The sequence below is a fragment of the Rattus norvegicus genome, chromosome 17 (assembly GCF_036323735.1).
Source record: "Rattus norvegicus strain BN/NHsdMcwi chromosome 17, GRCr8, whole genome shotgun sequence".
NCBI lineage: Eukaryota > Metazoa > Chordata > Mammalia > Rodentia > Muridae > Rattus > Rattus norvegicus.
The window spans coordinates 91,065,618-91,088,933 of record NC_086035.1 but is presented as its reverse complement, the minus strand read 5'-3'; positions in this window follow the sequence as shown (position 1 = coordinate 91,088,933).

Genomic DNA, 23,316 nt, shown 5'->3' with positions numbered 1-23,316 from the left:
CCTGGGCAACATATCAGAAGCTTCTCTGCCCCTTTGAATATCCTCCAGTTGGAAGGCCCTCACAGGAGGTCTGCTACAGACAGGGCCACAGTCCTGACAGGAGCCCTGTTGGAAACCAGGGACCAAGGAATCAGACTCCGGAGTCACCTTCTTTTCAGCACCTCATGGTATCTTCTCAAAAACTGACCATATGACGGGTCATAAAACACACCTCAACATATACAGGAAGATAGAAATAATCGCATGCAATCCATCATATTCCACAGACTAAGGCTGATCTTCAATAACAACAATAATGAAAGAACACCCACATATACATGGAAGTTGAACAATGTTCTACACACATATACCTTAGTCAAGGAAGGAATAAAGAAAGAAATTAGAACACTCCTTAGAGTTTAATGAAAATGAAATCACAACATTCCCAAACTGATGGGACACAATGGAAGCTGTGTGAAGAGGAAATCTCATAGGTGTGACTGCCTGAAAAAAGCAAACAACAGGAGAGAGCGCAAATCAGCAGCTTGACAGCACACCTAAAATCTCCAGATCAAAACAAGGCAACTGCAAACAAGAGCAGTAGAAGGTAGGATATAATCATTCTCAGGGCTGAAATCAACCAAGTAGAAACAAAAATGTCTATACAAAGAACCAACAAAACCAAGAGCTGGTTCTCTGAGAAAATCAATAAGATAGATAAACCCTTAGACAGACTAACCTGAGGGCACAGAGAGTGTGTCCAAATAAACAAAATCAGAAATAAAAGAGGAGACATAACAACAGAATCTGAGGAAATGAAAAAAATCATCAGGTCCTATTAAGAAAGGCCAAATTTAACAAAACTTAAAAATCTGGAGGAAATGGACAGTTTTCTAGACAAATACCAAGTACCAAAGATAAACAAGGAAAAGATAAACCACTGAAATTGCCTCATAACTCCTAAAGAATTAGAACCAGTTATTAAAAGTCTGCGAATCAAAAATAGCCCACCACAAGATGGGTTTAATGCAGAATTCTATCAGACCTTAATAGAAGACCTCATACCAATGCTCTCCAAACCATTCTACAAAATAGAAATGGAGAAAGCACTACCAAATGCCTTCTATGAAGTCACAATTACTTATACTGAAACCACAGAAAGACCCAACAAATAAAGAGAACTACAGACCAAATTCCCTTTTGAATATCAATGCAAAAATACTCAATAAAATTTTCGCAACAGGATCAAAGAATACATAAAAATGAACAACCGTCATGATCAAGTAGACTTCACCCCAGGAAGAGAGGGATGGTTCAATATATGGAAGTCCATTAACAGAATTCACTTTATAAAAAAAAACCTCAAAGATAAAAACCACATAATCATTTCATTAGATGCTGAGAAAGCAATGGACAAAATTCAACACCCCTTCATAATAAAAGTCCTGGTATAAAGGTCGGTACCTAAACATAGTAAAAGCAATATACAGCAAACAGTAGCCAACATCAAACTACATGGATAAAAAAATGAAACAGACCCATTAAAATCAGGGAGTAGACAAAGTTGCCCAATTTCTTCCTGCTTATTGAATATAGTTCTTGAAGTCTTAGCCAGAGTAATCAGACAACAAATGAAGGTCAAAGAGATACAAAGTGGAAAGGAAGAAGTCAAAATATCACTATTCGCAGATGATATGATAGAATACTTAAGTGACCACAGAAGTTGAACCAGAGAACTACTAAGCCTGACAAAGAGCAAAGTGGCTCGATATAAAATTAACTCAAACAAATCAGTAGCCATCCTCTATTCAAAGGATAAACAGGCTGAGAAAGAAATTAGGGAAATGATACCCTTCATATTAGTCCCAAATAATATATAATGCCATGGTGTGACTTTAACCAACAGAGTGGGAAAAGATCTTTAACAATCCTACATCTGATAGAGGGCTAATATCCAAAATATACAAATAACGCAAGAAGTTAGACTCCAGTGAGTCAGATAACCATATGAAAAAAATGGGGTACAGAGCTAAACAAAGAATTCTCAGCTGAGGAATATCGAATGTCGGAGAAACACCTAAAGAAATGTTCAGCGTACATCTGGAGTTATCCAGGGAATGAAAATTGAAACAAACCTGAGAATCCATCTCACAACAGTCAGAATGACTAAGATAAAAACTCAGGTGACAGAAGATGGTCGCGAGGATGTGGGGAAAGAGGAACACCCCTCCTTTGTTGGGTGGATTGCAAACTGGTACAACCTCTCTGGAAATCCCTCTGGAGGTTCTTCAGAAAATTGAAAATTGGACTGTCTGAGGACCCTGCTATACCTGTCCTGGCCGTATTCCCAAAAGATGTTCCATCATAAAACAAAAACCCCAAAAGAACAACAATTCTAATCAACCAGAGCTCCTAGGGACTAATCCACTACCCACAGAGTACACATGAACAGACCCATGGCTCCAGCTTCATGTAGCAGAACATGGCCTTGTTGGGTACCAATGGGAGGAGAAACCCTTTGTCCTGCCAAGTCTGGACCTCTCACTGTAGTGGAATTTCAGGGTGGGGAGACAGGAAAGGGAGATGTTTGGGGAGGAAAAAAATTATAAAAGAACTGGGAGGGTGAATGGGATGGGGGTTATGGATAGGAAACCACGAAAGGGAATAACATTTGAAATGTAAATACATTTTAAAAAAATAGAAAAGAAAAGAAAAAGAGAAATGTAAATAAAAATACCCAATAAAAATTAAAATGAATAATGAAAATAAATTAAAAAGGAGCAAATTCGGAAAAAAAGAAATCATATACAATCAGCCTTAAGGGAACTAGGTCAGTGTATATGGGTGTTTGCTGGGCAAACGTAAACCCGAGTTTAAATCTCCATAAAAAGCACATCTGACTACATATGTGCATCTAAACCAAAGCCTTGAGAGCTGCAGACGAAATATTGGTGCTGGCATGCCAACCTAGCTTCAAGTTCAGACACCATCTCAAAGCACTAAGCAGGATAATGATAGAGCAGGACACCCGAACTCCTCCTCTAGACTGTGCATGCGAACAATGCTCACAACCAGGTATACACACACACACACACACACACACACACACACACACACACACAAACACACACACACACTCGCATGCATAAAATATATTTGAAAAGTATAGAAGACATCTAGTCATATTGAAACCCATTTCTGGCTCTGCCTTCTCCCTGCATTTTCTCTTAAGTTCTTTAACATCATCTGACAAGGGCATATTCTATTTATTTATGATCTGAATTTCTTCTAGAAGACGGCTGTCCCAAGAGGTGATATTCACCTGCTTTTGAAAAGCGTCTCTTGCACAATAGATACTTAACAGATCTTTATTAAATACATATGCTGTATATGAAAGTTATTGTTTGGGAAGTATCTTAATGGAAACTAAATCAGAGAAACCCATCTCCCTCATGTCCTCTCCCAAAGTCTCTCAATGTCTGTATGTATTAGTAAAAATGTGGATGACAGCAAAGAGCAACAGAAAAGTTACCTGCAAAGCTCTTTACATACAGACACCGCCTACCAATTAACTATATAACAACATCTTTATTACTATAAGATTACTAGGTGTGGATTAGTATAAGGTTACTAGATGTGGAAGTTAACATAAGGGTAGAACATCCAAGGGCCTTCAGGAAGAAAAGACACAAATCACTGTGCCTTACCAGTCTGTTAAACAAACCCTGGAGTAAATGGAAAATGAATTTGATGCTTAAAGAAATACTGGCCAGAATTCAACATAAATGGCATTCAACACGAACCAACAATTTTTTTCTCACACATCTATCAAGCAAGAGCAGATCTCTGTCTGTCTGTGTTGTGGTGCGTGTGTGTGTGTGTGTGTGTGTGTGTGTGAGAGAGAGAGAGAGAGAGAGAGAGAGAGAGAGAGAGAGAGAGAGAGAGACAGAGAGACAGAGAGACAGAGCAGAGAGACAGAGAGACAGAGACAGAGACAGAGAGAAGAATGATTTGCTGTTTTGTTTGTCTCTCTCAGGATTGGAAAAAGACACTTTTCTTGACTGCCTGAGCTCCAACCCTTCATGAATGTTGGCTTCAGGTGGCAGAGGAAATCTCCCTGGTTCATTTCCCTATAATATTAGCATCTCAGCCACCTCTCCAGAGATGAGCATGAACCAGGAAGGGTGGTGTGTGGAGTGCAGCAGCAGGTGTCACAGGCAGGGAAAGGAGAGCAGGAACTTGGAGCACCTGAGTGAGAATGAGATGGGCCCAAGGCTTAAAGTGAGACACCCTCAACCTGTCAGTTCCCTCAATCACCTGCTGGTTAGGACCAGGCAAGCTGAGGGTAGGGAACTTCCAGTTGAGCACTACTACCTCGGGTGAAGAGACCCCTGAGGGCCCTGGCCTGCTGCACCAGCGCCCTGCTTAGTAAAGTTTGCATGGGGTCCGCCCCACTGCCAGAGCCCTTGGGGCAAGGGACCGCCTCAGTAAGCAACCATGCAGGGCTCAAGTTCAGTGAACCTGGGCAGGACAAGCACTGGCCACCAACCTTTCCCCTGGCGCGGTACAACCCCGCAGAGTAGCCCTCCACCTTCCCCCCATGACCTGCTGAGGTCGAGACCCTGATCCTCTAAAGCAGCCTGCTCCCTTCTTTACCTCAGCTATGTGGTCCGAGGTGGATTATCACCCTGGCAAGGGAATCCGGACCTGCCTAACCTGCCTGGTCAACCAGAGCTGTTACTCCGCCCTCTCAGGTAACCAAGGAAACAGGGTTTCCACACCTTCCATAGCCCTGACCCAGACTAGATCTCTATACCTGCACACACGCGCCTTTTCCTGCGCTTTGATTCCCTCTCTGCTGGGAGGGCGGTCACAACCTGGTCGCCGGAGTGACGCGCTGAGAATCTCAGCCAATGAGAGGAAGAAGGCGGGACCAGTGCAGAGGGGCGAGCCCTGTGCAGCTTCTCCCAGTGACTCTGCTTCTAAAAGCACCAAGTCTCTTGTTTCTAATGTAAGTGCAGGTTCACTGAAAAAACGACATCTGTGTTGAAGAATGCTCAAAGTGACTGAGGAGTACTTGACCACTACACAGGGGATGAATCATCGGAAGCCAAAATTATCTTGTACTATCTTTGGGGTCTTTAAACTTATTACCAACCTTTGTAGCTGACCTAGGATCTTTTTGCCTGTTATATAAAACATTTGAAATGTATTGTTGAACCCAGCCAACGACTGGCTTTTCAGTAATGCGGAAAAGAAGAATATCATCAGCGGGACATTTTCCTGCTGTGCTGTAGGCTGCCCACCAAATGTTCTTTCCCCTGTATTTGTGTATTGATTTATTATCTTTTGTTCTATGGCTATAAGACCTCATGCCAACCTCTTCCCCAATAGAGTCTTTAATTCTGGAAAACCCGAATCTGTACTCCTATGCAGTATTCACTCAGAGTTGCCTCAGAATATACTTCTCCTTGTTTTTGGTTTTGGTTTTATTTTGTTCATGGTCAGTATGTACAATGAACTGTTGTCCTATCATCTGCTGGAGGTCATAGGATTAAAAAGGATGAGTAACGTTTCACCGAGATGACAGCAGGGCTATCCTCAGATATCTTTGGGGCCCAACCTTATATTTCTTTAGAGAAAGAGAGATTCTTGAAAAATTCTGGGTCCAGCTACAATACCCTTTGTAGCCCTGTCCAATTACATTGCATACACTCGGGTATCTGACACAGATTCTTACACAAATCAAACTTTAGTTAGACTTTGAACCTTCTCCTTGGCCTGTGTGCTTTGTGTGTACATCTTTGTTCACTCAAGATTTAGCAGTCGCCAAGGCAGTTTAGCAAGAACCCACATATACACAATCACCCCCTCCCTATCTTACAGAAATGTTTCTATCCACACCCTTGATATCTGTGCATGCTTGCCTGCCTTCAGCAGGAAGCTTGCAAGGTAGGGGTTACTAAAATTCACCCATGTTGGTATCAACCATGAGCTCCATGTTTCTTGACTATACATCCCCATGTATCTCTCGTGTGTTTAGAACACAGGCCAGCTCAGTACCTGGGTCTCTTTTGTTATACTACCCTGAATAAAATTGGACTTTGTCACTTTAACTTGTGCACAGCTTTGGCTTTCTCTGAGGACTGTTAAGGTTATGTACTTTAATATGCCAATCTCTTCTGAGTGTGGGAACTACAAATTAAATAGTAGGATATCTGAGCCTCACTACAGACAGTCTAACTAAACCAAAGAGTGACAGGACGATCCTGCTCTTGGAATTTGACACATTAGTGGCCATCCTTCCTAATCTTCCAGTCACAGCTGTGAGATAACAGAAGCATGGGGGAAAGTCAAAGATATACTGACATAATTGTTATACTTTGGCAGTTTTAAACGTCTTCCCAAATAATACAATCAAAAGTTAAATAGTCTATGGACTCAGGATCAAGGAGCAGAAGCGTAATGTGGAGAGATTACAATCAAGGACAGAAAAATCGTGGAACCCCCATTTTCTCAACCAAAGGATACATATAACAATTAGAACATATCTGAGAAAATCCCATACCGTAGGCATGTGAGGAAAGGTAGGATCTGTGTAAATGATTTATAAAGATGCACAACCCCCATGACCCATACTTTGAGCCTTTGATCTGACTCCAAGATTGGCTCTAACTTTTCTTCCTTAATAAGAGAAGAAAACATTCCTTACTTTCTACCAATATCCTATGTGTCCCTGGTCCAATGCCTTGCTCTTAGTGACAAAAGCCTGGAAATTTCAGTGGTAACTCCAAACCCCACAATTTATCAACAACATGTGTGCACACTGTGTTCACACTGTGTGAAAACACACACACACACATACACACACACACACTCACACACAGACACACACCCAGCGTGAACTCCAATCCACCTCGTCTACAGTGAGACTTGCCTATCACGTCTGTTTCACTGTTAGTAAATCGATGTCTAACTTATTTTATTGCCAGATATATTTAAAGTGGCAGCTGATGACCAAATGCAGTCGTTTCAATGATTTTTTTCAGATTTATTGGTATGAATGCATGGTGCCTGCAGTGGTCAGAAGAGGGTGACAGATACCCTAGAACTGGAATACAGAGTTTGCTTATCAATCTCGATGTGGACCCTGGAAACTCTTGCTCTGCAAGAGGAGCCGGTGTGCTTAACAGCAGAGCCCATCTCTTCAGCCGCTAAACACAGATATTTTTATAAATAGCTTCGTAGGAAAGTCAGATGTTGTGAGCATCAATGATCTAGGCTCCCAGCAGAAAGAGGGGCCGGGCTCTAAACATTTCAGAGATGTGACTGGTTGCCTACTTTCTCATTAAGCTGTCCATGGCATGATCTGGCTGTTTTCACAGGGTCTCCTAGCTCAAGATGCTTTCACACTCACTCTGTAGCAGAGGATGACCCTGAATTCCTGATCGACTGCCTCTGCCTTCCAAGTGCTGGACCACCATATCTGGCTTAGCTCTTATTTCTTAGAGCAGAAACAAATGCAGGGAAATGTGCTGGAAATCACTGTGTACGAAGGAACTCAGGAGGTGAGGCTCAGAGAAAGAGGGATGATGGAGCCTTAGGAAATGCCAGCCCTAGCATTCCAATGTACCCCATAACTCCCAGAGGATGAAAGGAACATCTTCCAGGCTGACCTATATCTTGTTGACACTGTCTAGCCAGATGTTTTTGATAAGCCCCTTCATTTCCATCTCTACCAAAGCAGACTTGTCACTTCAGCCCAATTTGTGGCCACACCAGAGGCACTGGACTAGGGGAACCTCTATCCTGTTCCTTCTACCTCTGAGCCTGCCATTTCCCCACACAGAGAAAAGAAGGGAGAGGAGGAACTCCAACTATTTGTCTCTGGTAAGAAGATAGAAAGATACCCTTGTTCCTAAACACTCGTCTTCCTGGAAGGGGCAAGGGGAGAGGCACAGCAGAAGGCCCAGGTAGAAGGGCATGAGTTAGCTCCTGCCTCTCTACCTATGTCCACAGTTCAGTAGAAACTCTGCTCTACTTAAAACATTGGGACAGACTCTATGGTTTGGACACAGCAGCTAAAATGATGGCTTCCAATGCTCTCCAGTTGAACACAGTAGAAAAAAAACCCCAAAAACTAAAAAACTTCCTAATGCTACTGATTTTACACCAGGAACTAAGATGAAAAATACTCTGATAGAAACAACTGATTAGTGGAGATTAGGTATATAAGGCTTCACATAGCACAGAGACTCCTCAAACTTGGTATGTAGCTGAGGCTGCTCTTCACCTCATGATCCTCCTGAATTCACCTCCTGAGTAGGGGGAGGGGGATGTGCTACCATACCGAGCCAAACACAATTTACATACACCAGAAATTTCCAGAGTGAGTACTGTTCATGACTGGCCTGGGGCAGCTGATCATCTCAGCCATCACTGTCACAGCCCTTCAGTCTTGAATCTGAACTGGTCACGATGCATCTCCAGAACACAGCTGTGCTTGTCAGTGTTTACTGAACTTGCATTACTAGCCTTGGATTGAAACTGTCTAGCAGGGCTAGAGGGATGGTTCAGCACTTAAGAACTCTTGCTCCTTTTAAGCTAAGTTCCAAGTCCTCACATGGGGTGAGTCATGACTGCATGTAACACTAGCTACACACACACACACACACACACACACACACACACACACACACACAAACACACACACAGAGTAAGTCTCTAAGAGATAACGTCAAGCATGGTCTGGAATGTAGCCCAGTTGGTAGAGTCCTTGCCTAGCATGACAAAAGGCCTGAGTTTGTTCCCAGCATGTACCAATGTGATGTTACATGTCTATAATTCAAGCACTTTTGGGCAGAAGTAGATGATCAGAAATTCAAAGTTATCATTAGCAATAAAGTGAGTGTGAGGTCAGCCTTCGATATATGAGCCCATGCCTCAAGAAGAAAACAAAATGTCATGCAAGCCATGTGTGCTCATCCCAATTCATGTGGCCCCAGCATTTTACTCCGTGAGAATTTTTAACTAACATGGGCACAGAATCATCAGAGAGATGAACTGAAAGATTTCTTCAAGTTAACTCTGACTGTAAATGTAAGATGGCTTGGATCTGGGTTGCCCAAAGAAAGCCAAGGATTATTCTCAGCTACAGTACAAAATCAGTTTATTGAAAGGTAGCTTACAGTCAGTGATGTCTACAGAAGCATAAATACCCTGGAACGTCACAAAGCTGAGACAAGGGAGAAGGAGGTTACTGTATGTTAAACTGATTAAATAATTAAGAAAGCTTGGTCATCATGTTTTAAATATCTGATCATTTTTAGTTACATATCTCTATCTGATATGTGCCCATGAGTATAGGTGTTTGTAGAGACCTTAGGTATTGGAACTCCTGGAGCTGGAGTTGCTAGACATGGGTGTTGGGAACTGAACATGTCCTCAACAAAAGTAGTATGAGATCTTAACCAATGAGCCATTTCTCCAACATATCATATTCACGCTTAAGAACTTTTGGTCCTGGACACCCGTATTAAGGTGAGCTGCTTGGGAATGATGTTGTTTTCCTAGTAAAGTGTCAAGATCTGCTTAACTATGTTTCCAAAGGCATTTTTCTTTAAGCAAAGTTTCCCCCTGTAAAGGTCTATAATGAGGTCATATATAATATACATTTTATTTGACTGCAGTAGAGAAGAGTCAAATGAAAGGGAAGGGCCCAAAGCCACACTGGACATCCATATACACAGAGACAGATTACACAGTCCTGGGGACCCACACCAGAGGGGCAGACAAAAACACAGCATGCAATATTAGCACCATGAGCTTTTAACTAGTTAGGGCTCGGGGCTCTGCTGGGATGTCCAACCTGTGCCTCTAAGAACAAATAAACAAATAACCTCTGTACAAAGCAGCCACCTACGGGAAATACTGTAATCTGTAATAATACTTAGTAATAATAGTGGAAATCTGGCCATCTCAAACAATAATCTTATGTAGTGCTGCCCCCTGCTGGAGGACACAGAGTCTGGCTTGGTTGGGTGCCTTCCAAGCCTTCCAAGCGGACCCAACTAAGACAGAAAGAAAAAGCATGAATTTTCTCTGTGACTTGGCAGACAAAGGCACTATAACACTGGCATGGCTGAGACTGAGTCTACTGTCACCAGGATGTGCCCAGCACAGTGACCTGGGACTCATCTGTCACCACTGATGGACTTGCCTCCTCCCATGGGACTGAGGGTACTGTCCTGTCTACTAGGTCTCTTCTTTTCCCAGTTCAGCAGGCAAGGATGCCCTGATGAAGCAGTCTTAGCCTCACCTGCCTTCCAATCATGTACATTACAAAAATGCATGCTTTTAAAGACAGGATTAGTAACCGAGGCTGAACAGTTATTTTCCTTCTGGCCTCTTCCGTGTGTGCAGCTAAGCAGATCTCATTTGGTTTGAACGAAGATTTCAAACAAGTCTAATTTTAAAAAATCAACCCTATTATCCCTGCTTTATAATTTCCCTCCCCTTTGAAGCCACGGTATTGCTGTCTGTGGCACTTGTTCAGAGCAGGCTCTATGCACATATCAAATCATCTTTCTCCACCAGCAAACAGTATTGCCCTCTCTGAGATGGCAGCAAACCTCTGCTTCATGTTGTCATGTGCACACAAAGAAACAACAATGCCATGGACCTAGCAATGCCAAACCACTCTCTGCTCTAGACCAAAGCTGGAGGCACACTGAGAGATATGTGTGCTGTCCCATCACCTGCCTGGGACTTGAACCCCACCCTGGGACTCATGGGCACTTGGTTATGAATGGGCAAGGAAGGGTGAGTCTTGCCTTTACTGTGTTTACAGAGAATCAAAGCCAAGATGCTGGGCTGAGTGCTGGGGCTACTGAAGCCACATCATCAGTGGGGGGAGCACATGTGGGTTCCCAAGACTTGAAGGACCTTGGTGGAGTAGGGCCTGCTTCCTTCCCTCCTGTAGGTGTAGAGGGATATGTCCCTGAGAGTTATGTCTGGCAGGGGAATCTCTGGGTGATCACATGTACTGAAGGGGCTGGAGTGGCCAGTGATGCAACTGGAAATGAGATGATCGAGTTTCCCAGCTCTCTTGGAGGTTAAGAAGGATCTTCCCCTTTGTGTGACCATCCATGACCACTGTTCTCTGCAGCACCCCCTGGGAACGTACAGAAGACATTTCAGCCCAGGAAGGCAAAGCTTCTGAAAGTCTTGCTTCCACAGGGATGGCATCTGTACTCCTCGGTGCTAGCCTTTTGAACCTGTCTACATCTTCATCTCCTGTATGATTCTCTAATCCTGTATGTTTTTCTAATGAATAAGGAAAGATTTTTTTGGTGCCAATTTAAATAGTTTTATTATTCCATGTTGCTTGTTTTGGGTCCCTGTGGAACAATGCTATACCCTCTACTTTGACTTAATCCACCTCTTCAATGGTGGGGTCTGAAGAACCACCACCAGATGGAGGAGCTCCTCCACCAGGGAAGCCACCAGGCATTCCTCCAGGCTTGCCACTAGCACTCAGGTACAACTTGGTGATGAGAGGGTTGCAGACCTTCTCCAGTTCTTTCTGCTGATGCTCAAATTCTTCCTTCTACGCAGTCTGGTTCTTATCCAGCCAGCTGATGATTTCATTGCACTTGTCAAGAATCTTCTGTTTGTCTTCATCATTTATCTTGCCTTGAAGTTTCTCATCCTCAACAGTTGCTTTCATGTTGAAGGCATAAGACTCCAGCGAGTTCTTCTATAGACATGACTTGAAAATTGTCCATGAATTCTGCTGTTGAGGATTCAGCCAACATCAGAATGAAAATATGTGAGAATTGCATCTAGGATGAACATTTATGCCTTGCCTTCTGATTATTCTCAAAAAATAGAGCATAACAACTATTTATAAGGCATTTCTTTGACATATTACAAGTAACTTAAATATAGTTTAACTTACATAAGAGGCTATATGTATGTTATATGTAAATACGTCATTTTCTAGAAGGGATTTTTAATATTCATAGCTTTTGGTATTCATGGGATGCCTGAAACCAACCTCCAATGAATACTATGGAGAACAATTATTTATGTATGAGGATCAATAAAACCCCTGGGCATTATATATTTGTGACCAATATATACTACGAAAGAAATTCTTGGAGCTGTAATATTTTAACTCACACCCATATACTACAAGAATGAATCCACTAGGAATTTCTTAAATTACTTGAATAAGAAGGGTAATACCTAAATAAAGTTGGGATAGAAAAAAATGAAATGCCCAGAGATATCAAGCATTTATATTTGGTAATAGACTTAGAACTCTGGTGCTAGAACCAGATTAAGGAAGCATGCCATATGTCTATTACTACATAGACTTCACATTAGAGTTAATAAAAATTTCATAGACTATCCTAATGTAAACATTAGGATAACCCTCTAACCCTGAATGAACCGTGCCCTAGTTTGGTTTCTATTGCTATGGTCAAACACGAAACAATATAGCACTTTCAAAAAATGGCACTGGTTCAACTGGGGATCACCATGTAGAAGAGTGCAAATCGATCCATTCATATCACCCTGTACCAAGCTCAAATACAGGGGGATCAAGGACCTCCACATAAAACCAGATACACTCAAATTAATAAAAGAAAAAGTGGGGAAGAGCCTCAAACACATGGGCACTGGGAAAAGTTTCCTGATCAGAATACCAATGGCTTCTGCTCTAAGATCGGGAAATGAGAAATGGGACCTCATAAAATTGCAAGGCTTCTGTAAGGCAAAGGACACTGTCATTAGGACAAAACAGCAAACAACATGTTTGGAAAAGTTCTTTACCAATCCTATCCAATAGAGGGCAAATATTGAACATATACAAAGAACTAAAGAAATTAGACTCCAGAGAGTCAAATAACCCTATTAAAAATGGGGTACAGAGCTCAAAAAAGAATTCTCACCTGAGGCATATTGAATGGCTGAGAAATACCTAAGGAAATGTTCAACAGCCTTAGTCAACAAGGAAATGCTAATCAAAACAATCCTGAGATTCCACCTCATACCAGTTAGAATGGCTAAGATCAAAAACTCAGGTGGCAAAAGTACCCATTGAGGATGCTGAAAAAGAGAAAGACTCCTCCATTGTTGGTGAGATTGCAAGCTGGTACAACCAATCTAAAAATCAGTCTGGAGATTCCTCAGAAAAATGGACGTAGTACTACCTGAGGACCCTGCCATACCATTCCTGAGCATATACCCAAAAGATGTTCCAAAATATAAGAAGGACACATGCTCCACTATGTTCATACCAGTCTTATTTATATAATTCCCAGAAGCTGGAAAGAAGCCAGATGTCCTTCATGAGAGAAATGGATACAGATAATCTGGTACATTTACACAATGGAATACTACTCAGCTCTTAAAAACAATGACTACATGAAATGCTTATGAAAATTAATGGAACTAGAAAATATCATCCTGAGTGAGGTAACCCAGTCACAAAAGAACACACATGTTACCACTCACTGATAAATAGATATTAGCTCATAAGCTCAGAATATGTTAGAAACAAGTCACAAACCATATGAAGCTCAAGAAGTGGGAAGATAAAAATGGTGATCTTCATTCCTTCATAAAAGTGAGAGCAAAATACTCATGGGAGGACATACAGGGACATAGAGTGTATCAGGAACTGAGGAAAAGGTCATCCAGAGACTGCCCCACATGGGAATCCTTCCCATATTCAGCCTCTAAATCCAGTCACTATTGCTGATGCCAAGATGTGCTTGCTGACAAGAGACAGATATGGGTGTCTTTGAGACGCTCTGCCAGAGCCTGACTGATACAGATGGGCTAACCTTTGGGTTGAACAATAGGACCCCAATTACGGAGTTAGAGAAAAGACAGAAGTAGGTGAAGCGGCTTGCAACACCTTAGGAAGAACAACAGTATCATCCAATGAGACCTCACACAAGAGCTCCCAAGGACTAAACCAGCAACCAATGAGTACACATGGAAGGACCCATGACTCCAGCCACATATGTAGCAGAGGATGGCATTGTCCCCATCAATAGGAAGGGAAGCCCTTGGTCCTGTGAAGGCTTGTTTCCTCAATGTAGGGAAATGCCGGTGTTGAGTTTGGAATGGGTGGGTGGGAATTGGAGCGTCTTCATAGAATAAGAGGGAGGGGGAGGGGATGGCCGAGGCTGGGAAAGGGAGTAACATTTAAAATGTAAATACATAAAATATCCAAGAAAAAATACAGTTGAAAAAACCAAATACACATAGTGATACCCTAACAACATGAAGCATTTATGCGTTTGGTTTTGAAGCACTGAATTTGGACAATGGAAGTTTGTAATACAAAGAGTAGATGGTTAAATATTCCCAGCTACCAGACTTGTTTCTATTTTTATTCTTTTATCCCCTTACTCCTTTTAATATTCTTTCTTTATTTCATTACTGTTTGGACTATCACATTGTTAATGCTCTTCGCTTTAGCTGCACGTACAATATTATTCAAGAGTAAAAAGGGTGAACAATCGGGTTGAAAAGTATGCAGTTTACTCACAAATGGTGTGTGGAATAGACAAAGATGAGCATGTAGATCTGGATCCTTTAGGTGTGTGGGAGGTGCAGGGCTTGCTGTGATGGGAGAACTGGGTTCTGATGTTGCCAAGTATTAACGGTTTCTGTTGCTTATGTCCTTGTGCTTGAGTGCTGCCATCTGTATATCTCTGGGTTTGATTGGTCTAGCTGTCTCTCACTGGAGTCTGTCCCTACTGCAAGCCTGTTGACCTGTGAGCCTGTGATTCTGTGATGCTGGATACATCAGAATTTCTTGAGGGTCAAGCTGCTTCTACGTGTGGACTCAGTGGGGTCATCTAAAATTGTGAAAGCATTAAGAATAATATTACTTTTGAAATTACTCTGTTCATATATAGAAGTAAATATTCATATATACATACACACACATATACAAATAAATAAAAAATTAGGCTCCAAATATCAAATGTGTTCCCACAATTTTATATCTCTTTTTTATCATTTTTAATTTAACCTGTGTATTATCCTAATTTTTAAACAGCCTTAAACTTCCTTGACCAATCTAGCAATTAGTTACAAAATTTCTAATGGGAGAAATTGAGGAGTATACTCTCTGGCAACATTCCAGACCCCACTTGAAAATGCCTAGTGTCATCTGTGCCCTCTGAACACAGGGACCTAGGAGCATTCAGGGGCACGACGCTTCTAGTTCCTGCCCTCCCTGAGAGCTGAAAATCAGCTGCCAGGAGCAACTACAACCCTGAGAACAGAACACTCTGTTCTTGGAACTGGCTGAAAGTGAACAGGAAAAGAGGTCCACAGGAGTGCAGACACACGGGCCTACAGGAGAATCAAGCCACAGCCAGAAACAGCAAGACAAGCTAACTTCAGAGACAAACTGATGATGAGAAGTAAGCACAGGAAGACAAACAACAGAAACTAAGACTACTTGGCATCATCAGAGTCCAGTTCTCCCTTCAAAGGAAATATTGGATATCCAAACACACTGGAAAGGCAAGACTTAGATTTTAAATCCCGTTTTATCATGACGATGGGGGACTTAAAGAAGGTCAGAAATAACTCCCTTAAGGAAATACAGGACAACATCGGTAAACAAGTACAAGACCTTAAAGAGGAAACACAAAAATCCCTTAAAGAATTACAGGAAAACACAACCAAGCAGTAGAAGGAATTAAACAAAACCATCCATGAGTGAAAAATGTAAATAGAAACAATAAAGAAAGCACAAAGAGAGACAACCCTGGAGAGAGAAGATCTAGGGAAGAGATTAGGAGTTGTAGATGGGAGATTCACCAACAGAATACAAGGAAGAGAAGATAGAATCTCAGGGGCAGATGATACCATGGAAAACATCAGAAGAACCGACAAAGACAATGGAAAAAGCAGAAAGTTCTCAGCCCAAAACATACAGGAAATCCATGGAAGAATGAGAAGCTCAAACCTAAGGAATATAGGTATAAAGAGAGAGAAGACTCCAACCTTAAAGGGCCAGTAAATATCTTCAACATATTATAGAAGAAAACTTCCCTAACCTAAAGAAAGAGAAGCGCATAAACATACAAGAAACATACAGAACTCCAAACAGACTGTAACAGAAAAGAAATTTCTCCTGTCACATAATCGTCAAAATACCAAATGCAGAAAACAATGAAAGAAATTTCAAAGAAGTAAGGGGAAAAGGTCAAGTAACATATGAAGGCAGACCTATAAGAATTACTCTGGACTACTCACCAGAGATTATGAGAGCCAGAGTTCCTGGACAGAAGTCATACAGAACCTAAGAGAACACAACTGTGAGCCCAGGCTATTATATCCAGCAAAACTCTCAATTAAGATAGAAGAAGAATCCAAGATATTCCATGACAAAACCTAATTTACAAAATCTCTTTCTACAAATACAGCCCTACAAAGGATATTATGTATAAAAGCCCAACACAATGAGGGAAACCACACCCAAGGAAAAGCAAGAAAGTTAATCTCTTTGCAACCAAAATAAAGAAGAGAAACACACAAACATAATACCACCTCTAAATACAAAAATACCAGAAAGCAACAAGCACTATTCCTTAATATCGCTCTACAAAAATGGACTCAATTCTCCAATAAAAAGATACAGACTGACAGATTGGATACTTAAAGAGTACCCATCATTTTGCTCCATAGGAAACACACTTAGGAGACAAATATTGACCCTACCCCCGAGTAAAAGACTGGAAAACGACTTTCCAAGCAAATGGTCCAAGGAAGCCAGTGAGAGTAGTCATTCTAATGTTGCATAAACCAAAAGTCATTAAAAAAGATAAGAAAGAAAACGTCATATTCATCAAAGGAAAAATCCACCAAGATGAACTCTCAATCCTAAATGTCTATGCTCCAAATGCAAGGGCATATACATTCATAAAAGAAACCTTACTGAATGTCTAATCACACCTTGTACCTCACACAATAATAGTAGAAGGGTTCAACACAGCTCTCTCATCAATGGACAGACCATGGAAATAGAAATTAAGCAGAGACATAGAGAAATTAACAGAAGTTATGACCCAAATGTACTTAACAGATATTAATAGAACATTTCATCCTAAAACAAAAGGATACACCTACTTCTCAGCACCTCATGGTATCTTCTCAAAAATGAACCATATAACCGATCATGGAAACAGAAATTCAACAGAGATGTAGAGAAACTAACAGACGTTATGAACATAATGGATTTAACAGATATTTGTAGAATATTATATGCTAAAAAAAGGTTATACCTTCTTCTCAGAACCTCATGGAACCTTTTCCAAAATTAACGATATAATAAGTAACTGAACAGGCCTGAACAGATACAGGAAGATAGAAATAGTCCCATGCATTCCATCATGTTCCCACAGACTAAGGCTGATTTGCAATAACAACAATAACGAAAGAACGCCCACATATACATGGAAGTTGAACAACGCTCTACTCACGTATAACTTAGTCAAGGAAAAAAATGAAGAAATTAAATACGTCTTAGAGTTTAATGAAAATGAAAGTAAAACATATCCAAACTTTGGGACAAAACGTAAGCTGTGTGAAGAAGAAAACTCAAAACTGTGAGTGACTGCAAAAAAGAAAAAGACAGGGGAGAGCATACATCAGTTCCTTGACAGCACACATGAAAGCTCTAAAACAAAATGAAGCAAATGCACCCAAGAGGAGTAGAAGGTAGGAAATAATCAAACTCAGGGCTGAAATCAACCAAGTAGAAAGGAAAAAGGTCTATACGAAGAATCAACAAAACCAAGAGCTGGTTCTCTGAGAAAATCAACAAGATAGATAAACCCTTAGACAGACTAACCAGAGGGGACAGAGAGTGTGTCCAAATTAACAAAATCAGAAATGAAAAGGGAGACATAACAACAGAATCTGAGGAAATTAAAAGGATGATCAGGTCCTACTTAAAAAAAGCCTATATTCAACAAAACTTAAAAATCTGGAGGAAATGGACAGTTTTCTAGAGAAATATCAGGTACCAAGGTTAAACCATGAACAGATAAACCATCTAAATTACCCCATAACTCCTAAAGAAGTACAACCAGTGATTAATAGTCTGCGAATCAAATAGAGCCCACCACAAGATGGGTTTAATGCAGAATTCTATCAGACTTTCATAGAAGACCTCATACCAATATTCTCCAAACTATTCCACAAATTAGAAACAGACAAAGCACACCAAATGTCTTCTATGAAGCCACAATTACTTATACCACAGAAAGACCCAACAATGAAAGAGAATTATAGACCAAATTCCCTAATGAATATCAACACAAAAATACTCAATAAAATTCTAGCAACCAGATCCAAGAACACATCAAAATGATCATCCATCATGAGGAAGTAGACTTCATCCCAGGAATAGAGGGATGGTTCAATAAATGGAAGTCCATCGACATAATCCACTTTATAAAAAAACTCATAGATAAACACTACATGATCATTAGATGCTGAGAAAGGAATTGATAAAATTCAATACCCTTGCATAATAAAAGTATTGAAAGATGAGGAATTCAAGGCCCATACCTAAACACAGTAAAAGCAATATACAGGAAACCAGAGCCAACTTCAAACTAAATGGAGACAAATGTTAAACAGTCCCACTAAAATCAGGGAATAGAAAAGCTGCCCATTCTCTCGCTATTTAATACTAAATATAGTTTTTGAAGTCTAAGCCAGAATAATCAGAAAACAAAAGAAGGTCAAAGAGATACAAACTGGAAAGTAAGAAATCAAAATATCACTATTTGCAGATGATATCATAGTATACTTAAGTGATGACAAGAGTTCCACCAGAAAACTACTAAACCTGATAATGAGCAGAGTGGCTGGATATAAAATTAACTCAAAGATATCACTAGCCATCCTCTACTCAAAGGTTAAAGAGGCTGAGAAAGAAATCAGGGAATGATACCCTTCATATTACTCCCAAATAATACATAATACCATGGTGTGACTTTAACCAAGACAGTGAAAGATCTGTATGACAAGAACTTCCAGTCTCTGAAGAAAGAAATTGAAGAAGATCTCAGAAGATGGAAAGACCTCTCAAGCTCATGGACTGGCAGAATTAATATGGTAAAAATGGCCATTTTGTCAAACGCAATGTACAGATTCAATATACTCTCCAAAATACCAACTGAATTCTTCATAGAGACAGTATGAGCAATTTGCATATTTGTTTGGAATAACAACCACAACAAACAAAACCAAACCAACCAAACAAACAAAAAGGAACGAAGGTAGTTTAAAGTACTCTCAACAATAAAAGAAAAGACCTTCTGGTGGAATCTCCATCCCTGACTTCAGCAGTATTACACAGCAGTAGTTATGAAAACTGCTTGTTAGTTATACAGAGACAGACAGATAGATCTGTGGAATTTAATTGAAAACCCAAAAATGCACCCACACACCTATGGTCACTTGATCTTTGACAAAGGAGCTAAAGCCATTCAATGGAAAAAGATAGCATTTTCAAGAAATGGTGCTATTTCAACTTGATGTCAGTATAGAAGAATGCAAATAGATTCGTTCTTATCACCCTGTACAAAGCTTAAGTCCAAGTGGATCAAGGACCTCCTCATCAAAACAGATACACTCACACCAATAGAAAAAAAGTGGGGAAGAGTCTGAAACACATGGGCACTGGGGAAATTTTCCTGACTAGATCACCAATGGCTTATGCTCTAAGGTCAAGAATCTACAAATGGGACCTCATAAAACTACAAAGCTTCTGTAAGGCAAAGGACATTATCATTAGGACAAAAAGGCAACCAACAGATTGGGAAAGATCTTTACCAATCCTACAACTGAAAGAGGGCTAATATCACAAATATACAAAGAACTCAAGAAGTTAGACTCCAGTGAGTCAGAGAACCCATGAAAAAAATGGGGAACAGTGTTAAACAAAGAATTCTCAGCTCGGGAATATTGAATGTCGGAAAAGCACCTAAAGAAATGTTCAACATACATCTGTAGTCATCCAGGGAATGCAAATTGAAACAACCCTGAGATTCCACCTCACACCAGTCAGAATGACTAAGATAAAAAAAAAAAAACTCAGGTGACAGCAGATGCTGGCAAGGATGAGGAGAAATAGGAACACTCCTCCATTGATGGTGGGATTTTAAACTGGTACAACCTCTCTGGGAATCCCTGGGAAGGTTCTTCAGAAAATTGAAAATTGGACTATCTGAGGACCCTGCTATATTTCTCTTGGCCATATTCCCAAAAGATGTACCAACATAAAACAAAAACCCCAAAAGAACAACAATTCCAACCAACCAGAGCTCCTAGGGAGTAATCCACTACCCACAGAGTACACATAGACTGACCCATGGCTCCAGCTGCATATGTAGCCGAGCATGGCCTTGTTGGGTACCAATGGGAGGGGAAACCCTTTGTCCTGCCATGTCTGGACCTCCCACTGCAGTGGAATTTCAGGGCGGGGAGACAGGAAAGGTAGATGTTTGGGGAGGGGAACAAGATTATAGAAAAAGGGGGAGGGCAAATGGGATGGGGGATTATGAATATGATATCAGGAAAGAGAATAACATTTGAAATCTAAGTACAATTAAAAAATTAGAAGAGAAAAGAAAAATAAAGAAAAATTATCCAGTAAAAATAAAATAAAATAAAAAATAAAAATATAAAAAGAGCAAACTACAAAAAACCAGTTACATACAATCAGACTTAAGGGAACTAGCTCGGTGTATATAGGTGTTTGCTGGGCAAATATAGACATGAGTTTAAATCTCCATAAAAATCACATCTGACTGCATATGTGCCTCTAAACCAAGACTTGAGAGCAGCAAACAAAATATTGGTGCTGGCATGCCAACCTAGCTTCAAGTTCAGACACTATCTCAAAGGAATAAGCAGGATAATGATAGAGCAGGACACCCGAAATCCTCCTCTAGACTGTGCATGCGAACAAATGCTCACAACCAGGTGTATACACACACACACACACACACACACACACACACACACACACACACACACACACACACGTATAAAATATTTTTGAAGAGTATAGAAGACAATCTTAACATAACTAAGTTAAAGAGAGGAGGAGCCAAGAAAACACCAGGTGCAGTCTCAGAGTGTCTCCTCAACACATCACATTGCAAAGACATCATATCTGGATTCAGCCCCCTTTACCAAACTCACTCCAGAGAGCTGCTGCAATCCTCCAGCCACATGAGGATGCAACAAAAGGCACAGCCCACAAGTTAATGTCCTGGCTGACTGGCCTGTGGCATTTTGTTGTAACCCCTGAGTCTCATGCAACAACCCCAAAGCCACACTGTCATGCTCTCTCACTGAAGCTCAGGCTTGCTGGCAACTCCTGCTGAGACTAGTTTTCTGTTCTTTGATATTTCATGAGTGATACTCTAATTCATGTTCCTCTATAGCACACACAGAGGCTGCATGCAAAACTCCAACCTTAGGTTGGCCTCCTGAGCTGTTCAATAAGTTGCAAAATAGTGTTATGACTGAACATCTCACAATCCTCTGAGTTTCCCTCAGATGATGACGTGAGTTTGGTAAGCTCAAACATATGATTTCCTTGTTCCTTTACCAATAAAATGAATTATAGTTATATCAGATGTCTTTATAATATGTACCCCAAACCAAAAGTATAGAGAAGAGACAAATAACCATGTTTTACATAAGTAACAATGCAGATGCTTCTGAAAAGCCTGACTTTTACAGGAAGGACACCTTTACTATTGGTGACATTTTTTTTTCAATTTTTGTTTTTATTAACTTGAGTATTTCTTATTTACATTTCGAGTGTTATTCCCTTTCCCAGTTTCCAGGCCAACAATCCCCTAACCCCCCCTCCTCCTCCCCTTCTTTATGGTTGTTCCCCTCCCCATCCTCCCCGCTTTGCCGCCTCCCCCCACGTTCACTGTGGGTTCAGTCTTAGCAGGATATTGGTGAATTTTGAAAATGTTTTGAAAAGAAATATTTGAATATAACAAAAGATTCTTAATTTTTGTTTTCTACTATATTTCAAAATCACCATATTACTTTAACTTTTATACTCTATCTTATTAAATATGATTAAATAAATTTTTTTCATACTTTGTCCTTTTCATTGGAAGTTTTCTTCGAAGACCTACAAAAATATAATTTACATTCAGATGAATATTAAATTTGTAAAATAAAACAGAAAAATGTTTATTTCTCCTATTCATAAAATTTACCAGCTATTAGAAATAAAATAATTTTCTACAAAAGAAATATGCAGTAGACAAGAAGGGGAACCATGACTGCAATCATAAAAATTGAAATTAAGACTGGAACACAGCTCAGGTTAACAGAAGGAACAGCTTCTGCACAGGAGTTGAGTTCAGAGGCCAGAAGCCATGCTGTGTGTCTCACAACCAACTCTTTTAACTCCAGATCTACAAACACGTAAAACCTGTGGCTCACACCACCAACTCTAGTCATGTCTGCATACAACTACAAGCACAGACATGTACATGTTATTTAAAATAATGATGATAATATTAACATTTTTAAAAATAATATATTTTGTTCAAATATTATAAGCGTTAAGACAAGGGAAAATGTCCTTCCTCATTTGTTTGATAGAAGCAAATACACTAACATCTCCATTGTCATTTCCAGTAAGAACTTGGAATGAGGTAGACACAACTGTACCAGCATTTTAAATCCAGAGGTGTTCCAAACACAATACAGAACTAAGATCACAAAAGGGGTCAAGGGAGCTACAGTGGCCCAAACCTGCCCAGGGAAGACTTGAGGAGTTGCTTTAGCCTGGAAATGTACACTAAATCTTCATTTATGTCTTCACACTTTTGGTTGGTGTTTGGTTGAGAATTTTTGCTCTATTTCTCAAATCTTGGCGAGGAAAAGCTTGTTTTGTTTAACAAACCATGTGTGCCTCTGCCTTCGGGGTTGAGGATTCTAGGATGACTACTGATCAGTTATTTTCTCTATCATTTAGAAACTATCAATCCTAGCTTTCTGTCTGGTAAGAAACTGGATGAAGACACTATGGGAAAAACATGGGAAAGTCTCACTCCTAGGGATGGTAGTCACAGTGCAGTTTGGTCAAAGTATGCCAAGGTCAGTGAGAAGTTAATATTTTATTCTTATGTGAGTCCAAGAAAAAGATCCATTTTTCTCAAGTGCAGATGGGATAGCTTCCACAAACCAACAGTTGTTACAGAATGTTAGGGTCTAAGTGAAAAATAAACCAGGTTATCGATT